This window comes from Elephas maximus, chromosome 1 (assembly GCF_024166365.1).
Source record: "Elephas maximus indicus isolate mEleMax1 chromosome 1, mEleMax1 primary haplotype, whole genome shotgun sequence".
In the NCBI taxonomy this organism is placed as follows: Eukaryota; Metazoa; Chordata; class Mammalia; order Proboscidea; family Elephantidae; genus Elephas; species Elephas maximus.
In genome coordinates, this window is record NC_064819.1 from 55,025,271 (window position 1) to 55,042,019 (window position 16,749).

General features: G+C 42.8%; 1 protein-coding gene and 1 long non-coding RNA gene across 3 annotated transcripts in view; one reads left to right on the top strand and one right to left on the bottom strand.

Moving 5' to 3' along the window:
- NEDD9 (neural precursor cell expressed, developmentally down-regulated 9) overlaps positions 1-12,636 on the bottom strand; it is a 217,636-nt gene extending 205,000 nt beyond the window's left edge. The window contains exons 1-2 of one of the 2 annotated variants that reach the window (XM_049883416.1): positions 12,452-12,636; positions 1,879-1,948 (exon numbers count right to left, since the gene is read on the bottom strand). The gene's annotated coding sequence lies outside the window, so the exon portion shown is untranslated. The remainder of the gene's footprint in view (positions 1-1,878; positions 1,949-12,451) is intronic. The other variant, XM_049883422.1, reaches the window with a different exon arrangement.
- Positions 316-15,693, top strand: LOC126075753 (uncharacterized). The gene is made up of 3 exons (XR_007517252.1): positions 316-464; positions 14,526-14,627; positions 15,651-15,693. It is a non-coding gene; the product is annotated as an uncharacterized LOC126075753 (long non-coding RNA).
- The last annotated feature ends 1,056 nt before the right edge of the window (positions 15,694-16,749 follow it).

The following is a 16,749-nucleotide window of genomic DNA, read 5'->3' on the forward strand; positions in this document are numbered from 1 at the left end:
CTAGTAGGTTCGAATCTCTGACCTTTCTGTTACCAGCCAAACACTTAACCACTGCGCCACCAGGGCTCTGCTACAGATACAGCAGTGAACCAAAGTCCTGCCTCCTTTGAGCTGCCATCCCCATGGGAAGAAGCAGATAAGAAACAAATAGTTAATTAGTTGGTCAGGTGGTGGTAAGCACAGGTAAAGGGGACTGGGTGGTGACCAGGTAGGTGGCTATTTCATGTAGCCTGATAAAGGAGGGCCATGCTGATAAGGTGACATGTGACCTGAGAGCTGAATGAGGAAGAAAGGCAGTCTAGCAGGCATCTCTGGGAAGGGCTTCCAGGCAGAGGCAACAGTCAGTGCCTAAGTCCTGAGCTGGAGACACACTCAGCCTTTTGGGGGAACACGAAGGAGACCATTTAGCTGCTTTTTAAATGTGATATTTGTTTTACAAACATACACACCCTCCTCACTTACAGGTAAGATTCTTGACAGCAGGAGCTGTATGTTGGAGATAATAGACGGTAAGTTACAACAATGATTTCTTTGGTAATTTCTCACTCTTTGAAGTAAACTAGCCTGTGGAATGCTTTCCTGTGTCCCCTTGGTCCATAGGCTGGAACACTCAAATGTCCTAACAAAATACAGATGTTCTGGGTATGTAAGTTATGCAGGTGGCCCTCCTGTGCCCTGGCAACGTACAGCGTTCACAGCAAGCTGGCACTGACACTCCGTCATTTGAAGGAAATGGGCTCCCTGCTCTAATTACCATGAGCGAATGCCTTTATTTCTAATGCCTGTCCTTGCCTCAGACAAAAACAAAAGAAAGCAAAAACACAAAGAAAAAGAGGTCAATGAAAGTAAGCAATTTAAAGGAAGCAAAGAAAACAAACAAAAACCATCAAGGCATTCTAAGTCTTCCCAAATAAATTCTCCTGAAATTGTAACACCTTAATGAAAATAAGAAAAAAAAAAATTTTTTTTATTTTAATTAAGGAAGTCGTTCTTTTATTTATTTATTTTGCCATAAAGACAAAGAAATTCTGAGGAAAAAATTAAATAGCCCTGTACAAAAGACCCTGGTAATGTTATCTTAAATACAATTTCATGCAATTTGTTAATCCTCACTGACATTTATAACTGGATTATACGAGTCTGTGAAAGCTTTACAATGGATAGCATATTGCGCCTTATTGTTAAAATGTGTTTATGGTTATTTTATACTTTGAATATGAGGGCCCTGGGAAAATATAAAGTCCATGAAGTTATGGCCTTTGACCCAAGCTTCAATGTGTCCCAATACTGTATTTATATAGGAAAGTAGGATTTGACTGGCTTTAGTTGTATTTTTGGCATCCCTGAGTAGCACAAACAGTTAAGCAATTCAAATTCATCCAGAAGCACCTAGGAAGAAAGGGCTGGCCATCTACTTCCAAAAAGTTACAGCCATGAAAAGCCTATGGGACGCAGTTCTACTCTGACACGTAAGGTTGACATGAGTGAGAACTGTCTTGACAGCAACTGTTCTTTTTGTTTGTTCGTTTGTTTGTTTAGTTGTGTTTGCCATGCTTCGTAAAGGCATGAGAACTACTGCAAGTGTTTTTACTTACGTAGTTGCTTGGACGATGGGACGTGTAAGCTCCTAAGGATGGGGGTTTTGTCTGTTTGGCATCACTGGCCACTAGGGGACCCATAAATAAAAAACCCATAACGAAGGTTGAATAAATAGCATCTAAATTATTTTTTGAAATAAGATATGATATCTCTTACTCATTTACTCTCTAAATTGATCAATTAATGGATTCCATTTGCCAGTAATCATTCTCACCCATTGAGGCCCCATGGCCACCAAAGTCAACACAATGACCATGACTCCTGGGGCAAATTACTGACCTTAACTTCTTTGACCTTCTCCTTCTGATGGAGGAGCAGAAAGCATTATTTCCTCAAAGTTTCATTTCTTCTGTGACAAAAAAACAAAACAAAAACTAGTTGCTATCAAGTTAACTCCAACTCATAATGACCCCATGTATGTCAGGACTGTGCTCCACAGGGTTTTCAATGACTGATTTTTTTGGAAGTAGATCATCAGGACTTTCTTCCAAGGCAACTCTGGGTGGACTCAAACCATTAACCTTTGGTAGCAACCAAGCATATTAACAGTTAGTGATGCAAACGACCTACTCCTTGTCTCGCTAGAGAAGCAGATGCTAAGAGAACAATGTACTTGCTAAATGCATGACACAATGGTGTGATTTGAGGCAAAGACTTACTACTGTGCTTTTAGGGGGAAATGTTTCCCATGGTGATGCTGAGCTGATGATAGTATCACTTCCTCTAAATAATTTCCACTCCTCACAAGTGAAGCTGTGGGTGGGGAATTTCAGAGTCATGGAAAATAGTAAAAAAGGTTACTAAAGGTTCATGGGTACTGTATCCTCTGATGACTGTGGTAGCTAATTAATCCCATATACTGTAAGGAAAAGATGAATATTAAAAATATGTCAATGGGAAGCCTTTGCACAAAATTGATTCACTTTGGGATCTACCAAAGTGACTAACTTTGGAGCTCAATTTGCTGATCTAGGGGTGGATGCTTTCGTAGATTAAGTATTCACACACTATAGATCCTTTCTAAGTAGTCCTGGTGGCACAGTGGTTAAGTGCTCATCTGCTAACCCAAAGGTTGGTGGTTCGAATCCATCAGGCACTCCACAGGAGAAAGATGTGGCAGTCTACTTCTCTAAAGATTACAACCTTGGAAACCCTATGGGGCTCCTTTGTCCTACAGGGTGGCTATGAGTTGGAGTTGACTCTATGGCAATGGGTGCGTATCCTTTCACAGAAGGCATCTGTGGGAGGGGAAGCGGATGGTGAGAGTGAAAGCCTTCCTCAATCTGCCACAGTCAGCATGCGCTGGCCCAGGCACAAGAGTATGGGGAGTTATTTTTATCTCTTCCTCCCCTTTCATTTAAGGCCCTTCTCTCCTTTGATGTCTCCTTCTTCTGGCTCCCAGCCCCCTAGTTTTTTCACCACTTACCCATCATTGAAAACCTGTCTCTAACATGAGGCAAAGCTTCAAGCCTCTGCTGGTGATATTTTTTGCATGAAAGGGGGAGAAATTTGAAGGGCACTGTGATGTCCTGAAATCATCCTCCAAGCCTAGCACTGTCTGTCAATTGATAGAAATGATAATAGATTGCCATAGGTTCATCCAATAGAATGCAATACAGCCATGAAAATGAATGATCAGCACCTATTTGTATCAACATGGATAACCCTCCAAAACATAAGGTAAAGCTGAATGGCAAGTCATGGAAGAATACATATGGAATAATTACATACATATAAAGTTCCCAGACAAAACTATGCTATACATAAATTGCACAGATGCACTTTCATGTATTTGTATATACATATACAGGCGAGGTCCATTTATAAAGAAAAGTAAGGGAATGATGAACAGAGTTTTAAGACAGTAGTTCCCTTTGTGGCAGAGGTAGGGGGATGCATGGTGATTGGTTAGGTTAGGGGCATGTAGCAGGCTCTAAGAGTTGCTGGTAAGGTATCATAGATAAACATGTATTTATTATATTTTTATTTAATTATACATATGTTGTATATGTATAAAAATACATATACAACATATACACTTTTTTAGTATATATTTTCATACTAAAAAAGTGTATATGTTGTAAACGTATTTTTTTATACATATACAACATATACACTTTTTTAGTATGAAAATATATCATAATTTTTTTTTTAATTCCTAAAGCTAAATTTACCTGGATTATTTGTTCTCATGTATTACCTTCTTGGAATGTGGAGAGCTTTGAGGAGAGGCAGTTGTTTACAGAAATTTCTCGGTAGTTGACCTCCTGTTCATAAGCCTAGGTTAGTCAAGGTTCCTAATCTAAAGTGAAAGCGAAAAGGAATGTGGGTGGATTGACACCTCCACCTGTCATCTCATTTCACTGTGGCTGATTGGTTTCTGAATCCCAAGTATTGTGAATCAGGGCACAACTACTATATAATTGGAACCTGTGGCGTGCCAGTTTTGAGCAGCCTTTACTACTCTGCATGATTGCCTGGACACCTGGGTGCCATGATGGGCACAGTGTGGTCATTTATTCTGATGGCCACAAAAGCCTGAAACAAACAAAGTTGTCTTGGACACCTCCCTCCCAGAACACCCATATGGTTCCTGGCCATGTGGTACACAGTGGGCAGGCACAGAGGTGAAATGAAACACAGGTGTGCCCTTGAGGAGCTGCTGATCTACAGAGCACTGTCCAGTCTTCTTTCATTCCAGTATCCCTCTCCAGTGTTTCTCATACTTTCTGGTTTTGCCAGTACAATTATTAACATGTTTTTCTATTTAAATTGATTTACTTTTTTTTAACTTAAATAAATTTATGTTTTAAAATAAACTTTCATGCCACCACTGCAACAAACAAAAAACAGTGTCATATGGAAAGGCAAAAGACCCAGAATAACCAACACAATATTAAAGAAGAACAGAGTTAGAGGACAAACACTGACTTCAGGGCTTACTATAAAACTACAGTGATCAAGACAGTGTGGTGCTACTGAAAGAATAGACAGATAGATGAATGAAATAGGATAGAGTGCCCAGAAATAGACCTACATAAGTATAGTAAACCGATCTTCAACAAAGGAGCAAAGGCAATTGAATGGAGAAAGGAGAGTCTTTTCCAGAAATGGAGCTGGACAAAGGGAATATTCACATGCAAAAAAATAAATAAATAAATCTAGATACAGACATTACACCTCTCACAAAAATTAACTTAAAATGGATCATAGAACTAAGTGTAAAACACAAAACTATAAAACTTCTAGAAGACAAAATAGGAGAGAACCTAGATTACCTTGGAATTGACAACGAGTTTTTAGATACAACGCCAAAAACACAATCCGTGAAAGAAAAAATTGAAAAGTGGGACTTGATTAAAATTAAAAACTTCTGCTCTGAAAAATACATTGTTGAGGAAATGAAAAGACACGGACTGGAGGAAATATTCACAAAACATATATCTGATAAACGACTTGTAACCAAAATACACAAAGAACTTTTGAAACTCAAAAACAAACAAAAACTCAATTGCAAAATCTGAACAGACACTACACCAAAGAAGATGTACAGACAGCAAATAAGCATATAAAAAGATGTTCAACATCATATGCCATTACCCATTGCTGTCCAGTCTAATCGACTCATCGTGACGTTATAGGACAGAGTAGAACTGCCCCATAGAGTTTCCAAGGAGTGCCTGTTGCGTTCGAACTGCTGACTTTTTGGGTAGCAGCCGTAGCACTTAACCACTACGCCACCAGGGTTTCCCATATGCCATTAGGAAATCACAATTTTAAAAAACCTATTAGATACCATTACACATCTATTGAGTCCCTGGGTGCCACAGACGATTAGGTACTCAACTGATAAACTCATAGCCGAAAGGTTGGCAGTTTGAATCCACCCACAGACACTTGGAAAGAGAGGCCTAGCAATTGGCTTCTGAAAGGTCACAGCCTTGAAAACCCTGTGGAGCAGTTCTACTCTGTAGGCATGGGAGCACCATCAGTCAGAATTGACTGGACAGCAACTAACAATAACATACCTATTAAAATGGATAAAATCCAAAACCCTGACAATGCCAAATGCTGGTGAGGATATGGAATAACAGGAACTCGCATTCATTGCTGGTAAACCAAAACCAAACCAAACCTGTTGTCTTTGAGTCGATTTCATCTCACAGGGATCCTGTAGGACAGAGTAGAACTGCCCTATAGAGTTCCCAAGGAATGCCTGGTGGATTCGAACCGCTGATCTTTTGATTAGCAGCTGGAGTGCTTAACCACTACACCACCAGGGTTTCCTCATTGCTGGTAGGAGATGCAAAATGGTACAGCCACTTGTGAACAGTTGTGCAGTTCCTTACAAAGCTAAATATAGTTTACATTTGTAAACATGGTTACAATCAAGCAATCGCTTCCCTTAGTATTTTACCCAACTGAATTGAAAATTTATGTCCACACACAAACCTGCACGCAAATGATTACAGTACCTTTATTCATAATCACAAAAGTTGGATGCAACCAAGATGTCCTTCAGTAGGTGAATGGGTAAACAGACTGGGGTACATGAACAGGTGACGCACAGGGGACTTTTAGGGCAGTGAAGGTATTCTGCATGGTTCTGTAATGGTGGACACAGGATATTATGCGCTTGTCAAAACCTAAAGAACTGTACACAGTCTCGCCATCCTTGCTTCTAAGGAGCATTCTGCTTGTACGTCTTCCAAGACAGATTTGTTTGTCTTACATACTTTGGACATGTTGTCAGGAGGGATCAGTCTCTGGAGAAGGACATCATACTTGGCAAAGTACAGGGTTAGCGGAAAAGAGAAAGACCCCCAACGAGATGGATTGACATAGTGGCTGCAACATCGGGCTCAAGCATAACACTGGTTTTAAGGATGACACAGGACTGGGCAGTGTTTCGTTCTGTTGTGCACAGGGTCACCACGAGTTGGAACCGATTCGACGGCACCTAACAACAACAACATAGAACTGTACAACACGAGTGAACCCTAATGTAAAATACAGACTTTAGTTAATAATAATATATCAATCTTTGTTTATCAATGGTAGCAAATATACCACAGGAATGTAAGATGTGAATAATCAGGGAGGGGCCGTGTGAGAACTCTCTGTTATATTTGCTCAATTTTTCTGTAAAGCTAAACTTCTCTTAAAAAAAAACTCTAATAATTAAAAAAAAAAATCACTCAATAAATAGTAAAACAAAACAAACAAACAAACAAACAAAAGCACTGTCGTTGTAGTTAATAGAAGGTAATCAGAAAAAATAAGTACAGGAAAACCATCCATGCTATTCAATTCTACCTGTTCCCTAAACCCTGATGGCGTAGTGGCTGAGAGCTATGGCTATTAACCAAAAGGTCAGCAGCTGGAATCCACCAGGCACTCCTTGGAAACTCTATGGGGCAGTTCTTCTGTATCCTATAGGGTCGCTATGAGTCGATAATCGACTCAACAGCAGTGGGTTTGGTTTTTTTTGGTTTACCTGTTCCCTGCCCACGGCTCAAAGCCCAAGGTCTGTTTTCTCTGTTAGAGAGGTAAAGGAACTAGGGTTACAGGGGTGTTAAAGATCAGGCCACAGTAAGGTTTTCTTCCAGATTTAATCAGAAGGATCAAAAGAGGCGAAAGTAAAAAGTTCTCTCTTGACGTGACCCAGCGTGATTTCATGCCACACCTGTGCAGCACTTACCATACAATATCATCGTTATTTGTGTCGACACTTTGGAAATCTGGATCAAGTGAGTTGCGGGGGAAGCTGCTAAGCAGAGAGAAAGCAAAATCAGCTGCGTTGGAGTCGATTCCAACTCATGGCAGCCCCATGTGTGTCCGAGTAGAACTGTGCTCCAGATGGCTTTCAGTGACTGACTTTTCCGAAGTAGATCACCAGGCCTTTCTTCCTAGGTGCCTTTGGGTGGACTTGAACCTCCAACCTTTCGGTTAGCAGCCAAGTAGATTAGCCATTGGCACCACCCAGGGACCACGAAATGGAGGGAAAGTGGGGGCCATTTGTAGTAGGATGTGCCCCCATCCTGTGCAGCTTCATACAGGGCCATGCTAAGTCTAAAGGTGCTCCCTCTGATAGGACCTTTGCCCGTGCTCAGGCTGGGTCACAGACTGGGATGAAGGGGAGCCTTCTCCACCATATCTTTGAATGGACGTGAGGATTATCAAACCAGAGATGTTTAAGGTCAAATGGAGTTGATCACTGGGGCAGAGAGGATAAACTATTTGAAGATGCACTGCACTGTGTAGCAGGGTGTTTAGCTTCAGCCTCTCCCGAAGCAGGCACTGACATGGGATTCCAGTGTAAGTAGTTTAAGAGATGATCCCAGGAAGTATTAATGTGGAATGGGGAGTGAAGAAGGAAGGAAGGAACCCATAAAAGGTGCATTAACAAGCCAGCTGTGAGGCAGTGGTGGTTCAACGGTAGAATTCTCGCCCCCCATGCAGACAGCCAGATTTGATTCCCGGCCAATGCATCTCATGCACAGCTACCACCCATCTGTCCGTGGAGGCTTGCATGTTACTATGATGCTGAACAGGTTTCAGCAGTTCTTCCAGACTAAGATAGGCTAGGAAGAAAGACCTGGCAAACTACGTCCAAAAATCAGCCAATGAAAACCCTATGGATCACAGTAGCCTAATTCACAACTAATCATGGAGATGGTGCAGGGCCAGTCAGCATTCTGTTCCATTGTGCATTGGGTCACCAGGAGTTGGGGGCCAGCCCCAAGGCAGCTAACAAAAACAACAAGCCAGCTACCATCGTGGGCAACTGAAGATTTATCCTGCGCGAGAAACTAGGAAATAGCCAGTGACATGCCTTGGAGTAATTGCCTCAGTACTGAGGGAGCTAGGGTATCTCTAGCCCATGGCAGTACCTGGGGAAGTCCATTCTTGGGCATTTTCAGTCTGCGTTTTGGGCAATGGCCTCCTCTGGCTTGAGAAGATTCAGACCATGAGGCCTGAGGAATGTGGGCAGGGCACAGACAGCATCTACTGCCCCCATTCTCAAATCGATTTTAAACACATAGTGACCCCATGTGACAGAAGAGAAGTGCCCCATATGGTTTTCTAGGCTGTAATCTTTACTGGAGCAGATTGCCGGGTCTTTCTCCCACCTTTCTTGTTTAGATACTTTAAAAATGTGTTATCTCATTTAATCCTTAGCACAGCTCTCCAAGACAGCCATTTCTCCTTATTTACACACAGAGGAAGAAGCGCCAAGGGGTTACATAGTTTGACCCAGGTCGTGCGGCTGGGTTTTCTGCTGTATCTCTGCTAATACTTTCCTTGTCTTCTTGGACAGCTCACTCTCCTCCACCTGCCATTTAAATGGGAGAATTTCTGAAGGCTCAACCCTAAGCCGCTCCCCTTCTTTTCTCGTTTGGTACTCTTTCAAGGAGGTGTCATTCACACCCATGGCTTCAATTACCATGTATATGACAAGGACTTCAGGATTTATGTCCCACGTCTCTGCTCTGAGCTCTAGACCAAAATATCCGTCTGCCTGCTTGACATCTACTCTTGATGTCTCCAAAGCTGAGTCTAAAACTGAGTCCATGCCCTCACAGGGAGCACAACAGAGAACCCCTGAGGGAGCAGGAGATCAGCGGGATGCAGACCCCAAATTCTCACAAAAAGACCATACCTAATGGTCTGACTGAGACTAGAGGGATCCCGGCGGTCATGGTCCCCAAACCTTCTGTCAGCCCAGGACAGGAACCATTCCCGAAGACAACTCATCAGACATGGAAGGGTCTGGACAGTGGGTAGGAGAGAGATGCTGATGAAGAGTGAGCTATTTGTATCAGGTGGACACTTGAGACTGTGTTGGCATCTCCTGTCTGGAGGGGGGATGGGAGGATAGAGAGAGTTGGAAGCTGGCAAAATTGTCACGAAAGGAGAGACTGGAAGGGCTGACTCATTAGGGGGAGAGCAAGTGGGAGTACGCAGTAAGGTGTATATAAACTTATATGTGACAGTTTGACTTGATTTGTAAACGTTCACTTGAAGCTCAATAAAAGTTAATTAAAAAAAAAACAAAACAAAACTGAGTCCAGCCCTGGCCTGGTCCTCCTCCAGGGTTTCCGGTCTCTGTGACTGACAGGTGGCACCACCACCCAAGTGGACAGCCACAGCAGGAAACTGGGCAATGTCTTCAACACTTCTCCTTGCTCTTCTTTCCAGCCTACCACCAAGTCCTGTTGATTGCCTTTTCCAACCAGTAAAAAACCAATTACAGTCAAGAACTCTGATTCCAGGTAACCCCATGTGTGTCAGAGTAAAACTGTGAGTAGGCAAGTGCTTAACCATTTATGCTGGTTAACCAATGGCTAATTTTTTGGAAGTAGATCACCAAGCTTTTCTTCTGAGGTGCCTCTGGGTGGACTTGGGCCTCCAACTTTTTGTTGAGCAGCCTTGCACGTGAACCATTTGCCCCATCCAGGGGCTCCTTTCTAAAGAACTCTTTAACTTGTCCACTTCCATCTCCACTGCCCCTGTCCTAGTCTGTATTCTCAGAAATACCCTTGCATGAGCGTCCTATCAGCCTTCTAACTGGTTTCCCTGTCTACAGCCTTGGTGCCCTCTGATCCATTCTCGACCCCAGCAAAGTGATTCCATAAAAATGCAGATCAGATCACAACACCCCCTAGTTTATCCACAGCTTTTAGAAAAAAACAGTATCTGTATCGCCTGCTTCATGGTCTGGCGATCTGGTCCAGGTTCTCTTCTTTGGTCTCATCTTAGCCATTCTGCTCTTTCCACTGGCTACAATGGCCTCCATTTTGCCAGGGTCTTCTGTGGTCTCCCACCGTAGGGCTTTGTCTAAGCTGGTCCTTTTGCCTGGAGACCTGGTGTTGTGATCTGATCTGCATTTTTATGGAATCACTTTGCTGGGGTCGAGAATGGATCAGAGGGCACCAAGGCTGTAGACAGGGAAACCAGTTAGAAGGCTGATAGGACGCTCATGCAAGGGTATTTCTGAGAATACAGACTAGGACAGGGGCAGTGGAGATGGAAGTGGACAAGTTAAAGAGTTCTTTAGAAAGGAGCCCCTGGATGGGGCAAATGGTTCACGTGCAAGGCTGCTCAACAAGTAGGTTTGAACTGTCGACCTTTTGGTTACGAGCCAAGTGCTTAACCACTGTGCCACCAGGGCTCCTAAGTACCCAATAAAGAGTTATTAAATAAATTAACTAATAAACAAGAAGTGGTGAAACTCTAATTCAAAACTGATTTCAGAGCCTTCCCTGTGCAGCACCCCACTTCGCCCCATTCCTTGACTCTAACAAAGCTTGGAGAAGAATGGAAACAAGAAGGAAAACCAGTGGGCTGGTTCTCAGGGCTCTGCTGTGGGCAACTGCTCTTCACACACACACTCCAGGGTGGGCAGGCGGTGTCTGGAGAAAGGGAGGGGCTACCCACACAGGAGTTAAAAGACTAGAGGCATCTACTGTCACCCCATCGCTAACTCAGGGAAAAGACTTTAGACTGTTGTTAGCTACAGTGGGGTTGGCCATGGACTCATGACGACCCCATATACACAATGGAACGAAACACTGTCTAGTCCTGTGCCATCCCTGTGATCAGTTGCTGATGGGACCATTATGATTCAGAAGGAGATTGCCACTCCTTTCTTCCTCGTTCCTCTTAGTCTGGAAGCTCCACTGAAACCTGTTCAGCATCAGCAATACACGTACCTCTAGTGACAGATAGGCCGTGGCTGCTCATGAGGTACATTGGCCAGGAGCCAAAATTACATATAGAGAGAGAGAGAGAAAGAGAGAGAGTTTATATATACACATATATATATACCCACTGCCGTTGAGTTGATCCCAACTCATAGTGACCCTACAGGACAGAGTAGAACTGCCCCAAAGGGTTTCCAAGGCTGTAAATCTTTACAGAGGTGGAGTGGCTGGTGGGCTCCAACCACTGACCTTTCGGTTAGCAGCCAAATGCTTTAACCATTGTGCCACCAGGGCTCCTATATATAGTGTGTACATATATTAACACATATATATTAAAACTGAATCGACTCGATGGCAGCAGGTAGGTCAGGTTATATTAAAACTATACGTAACCCTTTAGAACTGCTTTTCCTCCCTTTAAAGTTATCCAGGTTATTTATTTTAAATTTTAGCAAGATAAAAGTTACTCTCAAACCCTTGAAGGAAGAAAGGCAATTGAATGAATGAATAAATGAACATAGAGAAAAATAAGAATGGGCTGTTGGGCAGCCCAGTGTGGAGAGGTGGAACACACTGTACCTCCTCCCAACGCCTTAGAGAAAATGCTAACAGCCAGTCTCTGCAGAGCTGGGGCACACACACAGAGTCCAACTCTCAGTCACCATTTCTTAGCCGTTGAGAATCATTCCCAGAGAGGCTGGAAACAATTAAACAACAATATCTTCCTAAAGTGTAAGTGACTACCCTGACTTTGAAGTACTGACATAATTTGCAAAAATAGAAGCTTAAGATCACTGCACCTAAGCCTCTGAGGGCAGTAGAAAGAGGGGCGGAGCCACGGACTTTGCACAGAAAGGAGCACCTACCCCCCCCCCAAAAAAAAAAAACCCAGGAGGATTTAAAAAGTAGAATTCATGCAGGTTTTAAAGTGCATGAAAACCAGTGGCCCCCAGGTAGACTTGAAGGAGAGCTGGAGTGGCCTTTTCTTTCTTTGGAGCAGGTTGAACCCCTGCCAGTCCCAGCTCAGGGGCGGTAACAGTGAGGAGTACCACCGGATGTCTGACACCAACCCAGGAAGTAGTGGAGTTTGAGCAACCGTTCCCCCATCCCCACCCTCAGGCCCCAGCAAGTGGCCAAGAACTCACCCCAGAGTGGGACCACAGGTGGTGCGCCATCTTGTCTTCCTGGCGTTCCTGCCCCCTCTCTGGACAGGCAGGCAGGTGGGGCCGGCTGAGCCCTGCTGCAAGGCTATGCTTCCCGCTCTCTGCAGTAACCAGATTGGCTTCTGAAGGCAGCTCAGGGCATTTCCCTACCGAGAGACCACAAACCTAGTGTGTGAGTGGCCTATGTATGTGTGTGTGTTTTTCCTTCCGGTTACTGTAAAATGATGTTGTCTCGGTTCATTTCCTCTGTGCCTCTTCTTCTTTTTTTTTTTTTCTCTGACAGACCTTCCGCTGCACTCTAACTGAAGATCCTTTGTAGTTTAGGGACAGGTAAGAAACCTAGTTCTAATCTCCACCATTTTCTAATTTTAGAAAGATGGGTGATCTTTAAATGTTGGTAGCAATAACATTCTCTACAGCATATTTTCTAAGTGCCATAAGCACCTTTCTAGACCACACTGAGGCAAAAATTAGGCTATTTCAAGGCCACCAGGATAGAGATTTTGAGATTTTATGGACTCAGTGTGTTCCAGAACATTCTACTATAAACTGACACAAAACATTCTTTCTTTTGACAAATATTTACTGAGCTTGTGCACTGTATAAGCACTATGCTGGGGAGTAGGTAGTTTACAATGCAGTAGTAGTAGTAGATTACAATGCAGTGTGGAAGACTTGGAGTCCTAGTGGTGCAGTGGTTAAGAGCTTGGCTGCTAACCATCAGTTCGAATCCACCAGCTGATCCTTGGAAACCCTGTGGGACAGTTCTGCTCTGTCCTGTGGGGTCTCTATGAGTTGGAATTGACTTGATGGCAACAGGTTTGGTTTGTTTATTTGTTTTTTGAAAGACTTAGGAGTTCCTGGGTGGCACAAATGGATAAGTACTCGGTTACTAACTAAAACGTTGGTGGTTTGATTCCACCCAGAGGCACCTCGGAAGTAAGTCCTGACAATATACAATTCTGAAATATCACAGTTATTGGAAGCCCTATGGGGTACAATTCTACTCTGACATACATGGGGTTGCTATGAGTCAGAATCGACGTGATGGCGACTGGTGCCAGTACTGGTACAGAAGCCTAGATTTCAGTATATGGAAGGGAATTTGAAAGTCATACTTCTAAGCCCTTTGTCTTCTTCCACTGTGCTCTTCAGTAGCAGACGAATGGATAGGCCCTGAGACGAACCACCTGGGTTTGAATTATGTCTCTACCCTTTAAATCTTTTGACACTTTTGTGCCTCAGCTTCCTCATCTGTAAAATGGGAATGATGAAAGTTCCTAACTCACAAGACAGTTGTGAGAATAAATTAATATATGCAACTCACTTAAAGAGCACCTGGCACAAATAAATGAGCGCTATGTAAATGTTTGATATTGTCATTAGTGGCAAATTTGTATTATTATCAGGTCAAGTTTTTGCTTTTCCCACCTCTTCCTCACTTCCCACCCCTTCCTGGTACCTGGGAAGTGACTGGAGACATAAAGTGTTGAGGAGAAATAGACAGTTGGAACGACTGCTGCTCCCAAATGATTCCCTGGTGCCCACGCTCCTGCTCCGTCTGCTCCACCACGCAGGTCAGGAAAGGGCTGTCCTTGGTCTGTCCCTCAGCTTCACACTCTGCTCATGCCGTATGCTGCACTTCTGTGATTTCGGGGTTTTGTTTAATTTCCTTTAAGGTTTCTTTGAAATTCAGATCTATTTCACTTGTTTAAAAATGTGTGAGCCGCTCTGAATCTTGCCATGGAATACGCCACCTGTAAGAAGAGCCACATTTAAACAAGCAATCACACACTCAGCTCAGTAACTTGTGCAGTTGGGACATATAAATCAATCAACAAGGGAGAATGTCTGTATTCATCATTGGATGTATGTCATATCTTTAAGTGTAGTAGTGTTCATGGTAAAAATATCATCAAGATACTCTATTTATGTGTGTATGTACGTATGTATTTCTCTCTTCTTACAAACTGTTCTTGAGGAAATGTGTGCCTCAGGAACTATTCCAGATTTGAAATAGAATTATTTTATTTATTCCCAAGTTTTTATTTTGCAGTGCAGAGTATTCATTGGAAATTGATGGCAGTAGAGGAGAAATTCAGGCAGTACGGATTTTTCAGAAGTGTCGTTCTGTGCATTTTCCCTTATACCATATCAGGTAAGGTAATATTTTCTCCACTAGGATTTTAAGCAGTATACATTTAAATGTACAACATTTAGAAAAATAATTACAGTAACATAGTATCATGGGTTGAATTGTGTCCCCCCAAAATATGTGTCGACTTGGCTAGGCCATGATTCCCGGTATTGTATGGGTGTCCTCCATTTTGTGATGTGTTGTAAACCCTAGCCTCTATACCTGTGGTTATGATTCCATTTGGGAATGAGCTGTCATATTAATGAGGCAGTATTAAAACCAAAAAAAACAAACCTGTTGCTGTCGCATCGATTCTGACTCATCTAGGACAGAGTTAGAACTGCCCTGTAGGGTTTTCAAGGAGCACCTGGTGGAATTGTACTGCCAGCCTTTTGGTTAGCAGCTGTAGCTCTTAACTACTACTCAACCAGGTTTCCAGGGTTCTGTTAAAGATGACTAGGTTATATTTGTTATGTTAATGAGGCAGGAATGCAAGACCCTTACTCAGGTCACAGCCCTGATCCAATATAAGGGGAGTTTCCCTGAGGTATGGTCTGCATCCTTTTATCTTACAAGAGATAAAAGAAGAGAGAAGAAGCAGAGAGACAGGGACCTTGTTACCACCAAGAAGAAGAGCCAGGAGTGGAGCACATCCTTTGGACCTGGGGCCCTTGTGCTGATAAGCTGCTAGAACAGGGGAAGATTGATGACAAGGCTGTTCCCCCAGAGCTGACAGAGAGAGAAAGCCTTCCCTTGGAGCTGGTGCCCTGCATTCAAACTTCTAGCCTCCTAAATTGTGAGAGAATGAATTTCTGTTTCTTAAAGCCGTCCACTTTTGGTATTTCTGTTACAGCAGCACTAGATAAATAAGACACGTAGTATAACTTGAATATTAACACATTAAATTTGTCTCCATAAGTCAATGGCACTCTACCCATTGTCCCAGGTATACTAAAAAACCTAAGCTTGGACTTTTTTAAAATAAAGTGCTTGATTTGTCAACTTTATTATTCATAGTTTTGTTTTTTTCATCTCTATCCTCAGGGCATGTTTTCCCACTTAGAGTTGTCTCGAACTTCCGAAAGAGGGCTTTAGCAGTCTAGGCAAACCAAGGGGCTGAGACTTCGTCCAAAAACAGATCAGGTTTGTTTTAGGGAAACAAGTTAAATATTTTTCCCACTTGAAAAGGCATAGGTTTTCTATGTCTGTTTTTCTACTTATACTTGTGGGTTTTTTCCTTTTTTTTTTTGCTTGTGTATGTATGTATGTGTGTTTTCTTTTTTGTTTTTCCTTCTTGATTAGTGGCTGGTTATGCCACGTGTCAACATTTTAACAAACCACAGATTGTTATGATGAAAAGCAAACAGCTGTAATTTCTAATCACTTGGTCCAATGAAAACAGTGTTTACATGTTCATATTTGTTTAAATAGTCTTTCTAGCTATTTTAATTAGTTCCTGCATGCCATCTCAGTTAAGTGGAATCTCAGCACCACAGAATGGTTTATAACTGCCTGTTAAGCAGTAGCCAAGCCCCAGGCAACTGTTTTGGATTTGTCATGGTGTCGGTCCAAGGAGCAACTGTTCTATGGAGTGGAGGAAGTGGGCTGGGGGAGAGAGAAGTAGGGAGAATTTGAGAAGATACAGAGAAAATTTGAGAAGATAAAAAGGTTGAAAACTCTGTGTCCAAGGTGTGGCCATTTGCTGACTCATTTTCTTCCATGATGGAAGACAGTATTAGCCATGGGAAATCAGTTGCCCACCCAACCCAATGCCATCCAGTCAATTCTGACTCATAATGACCCTACAGAACAGAGTAGAACTGCCCCATAGGGTTTCCAAGGAGCAACTGGTGTATTTGAACTGCCAGTGTTTTGATTAGCTGCCGGGGTCTTGACTGCTGCACCACCAGGGCTCCAGTTGCCCATCGAGGAACTTAAATATGCTCAGAAGTTGGTTTGGCAAGTTTTTAGAGCAAATTTGTCTAGTAGTATAATGCATGTTTCATTCCTGTTTGGGAATGGGAGTGGTTTTCATTTTTAGATGAGGAAATCAGAGCTTAGAAAGAGTCAGTAACTATTCAGTAACTATTTAGTGTCTGTGAACTCCCTGGAGATTTCCTGGGCATCCCTGATACAAGAAATT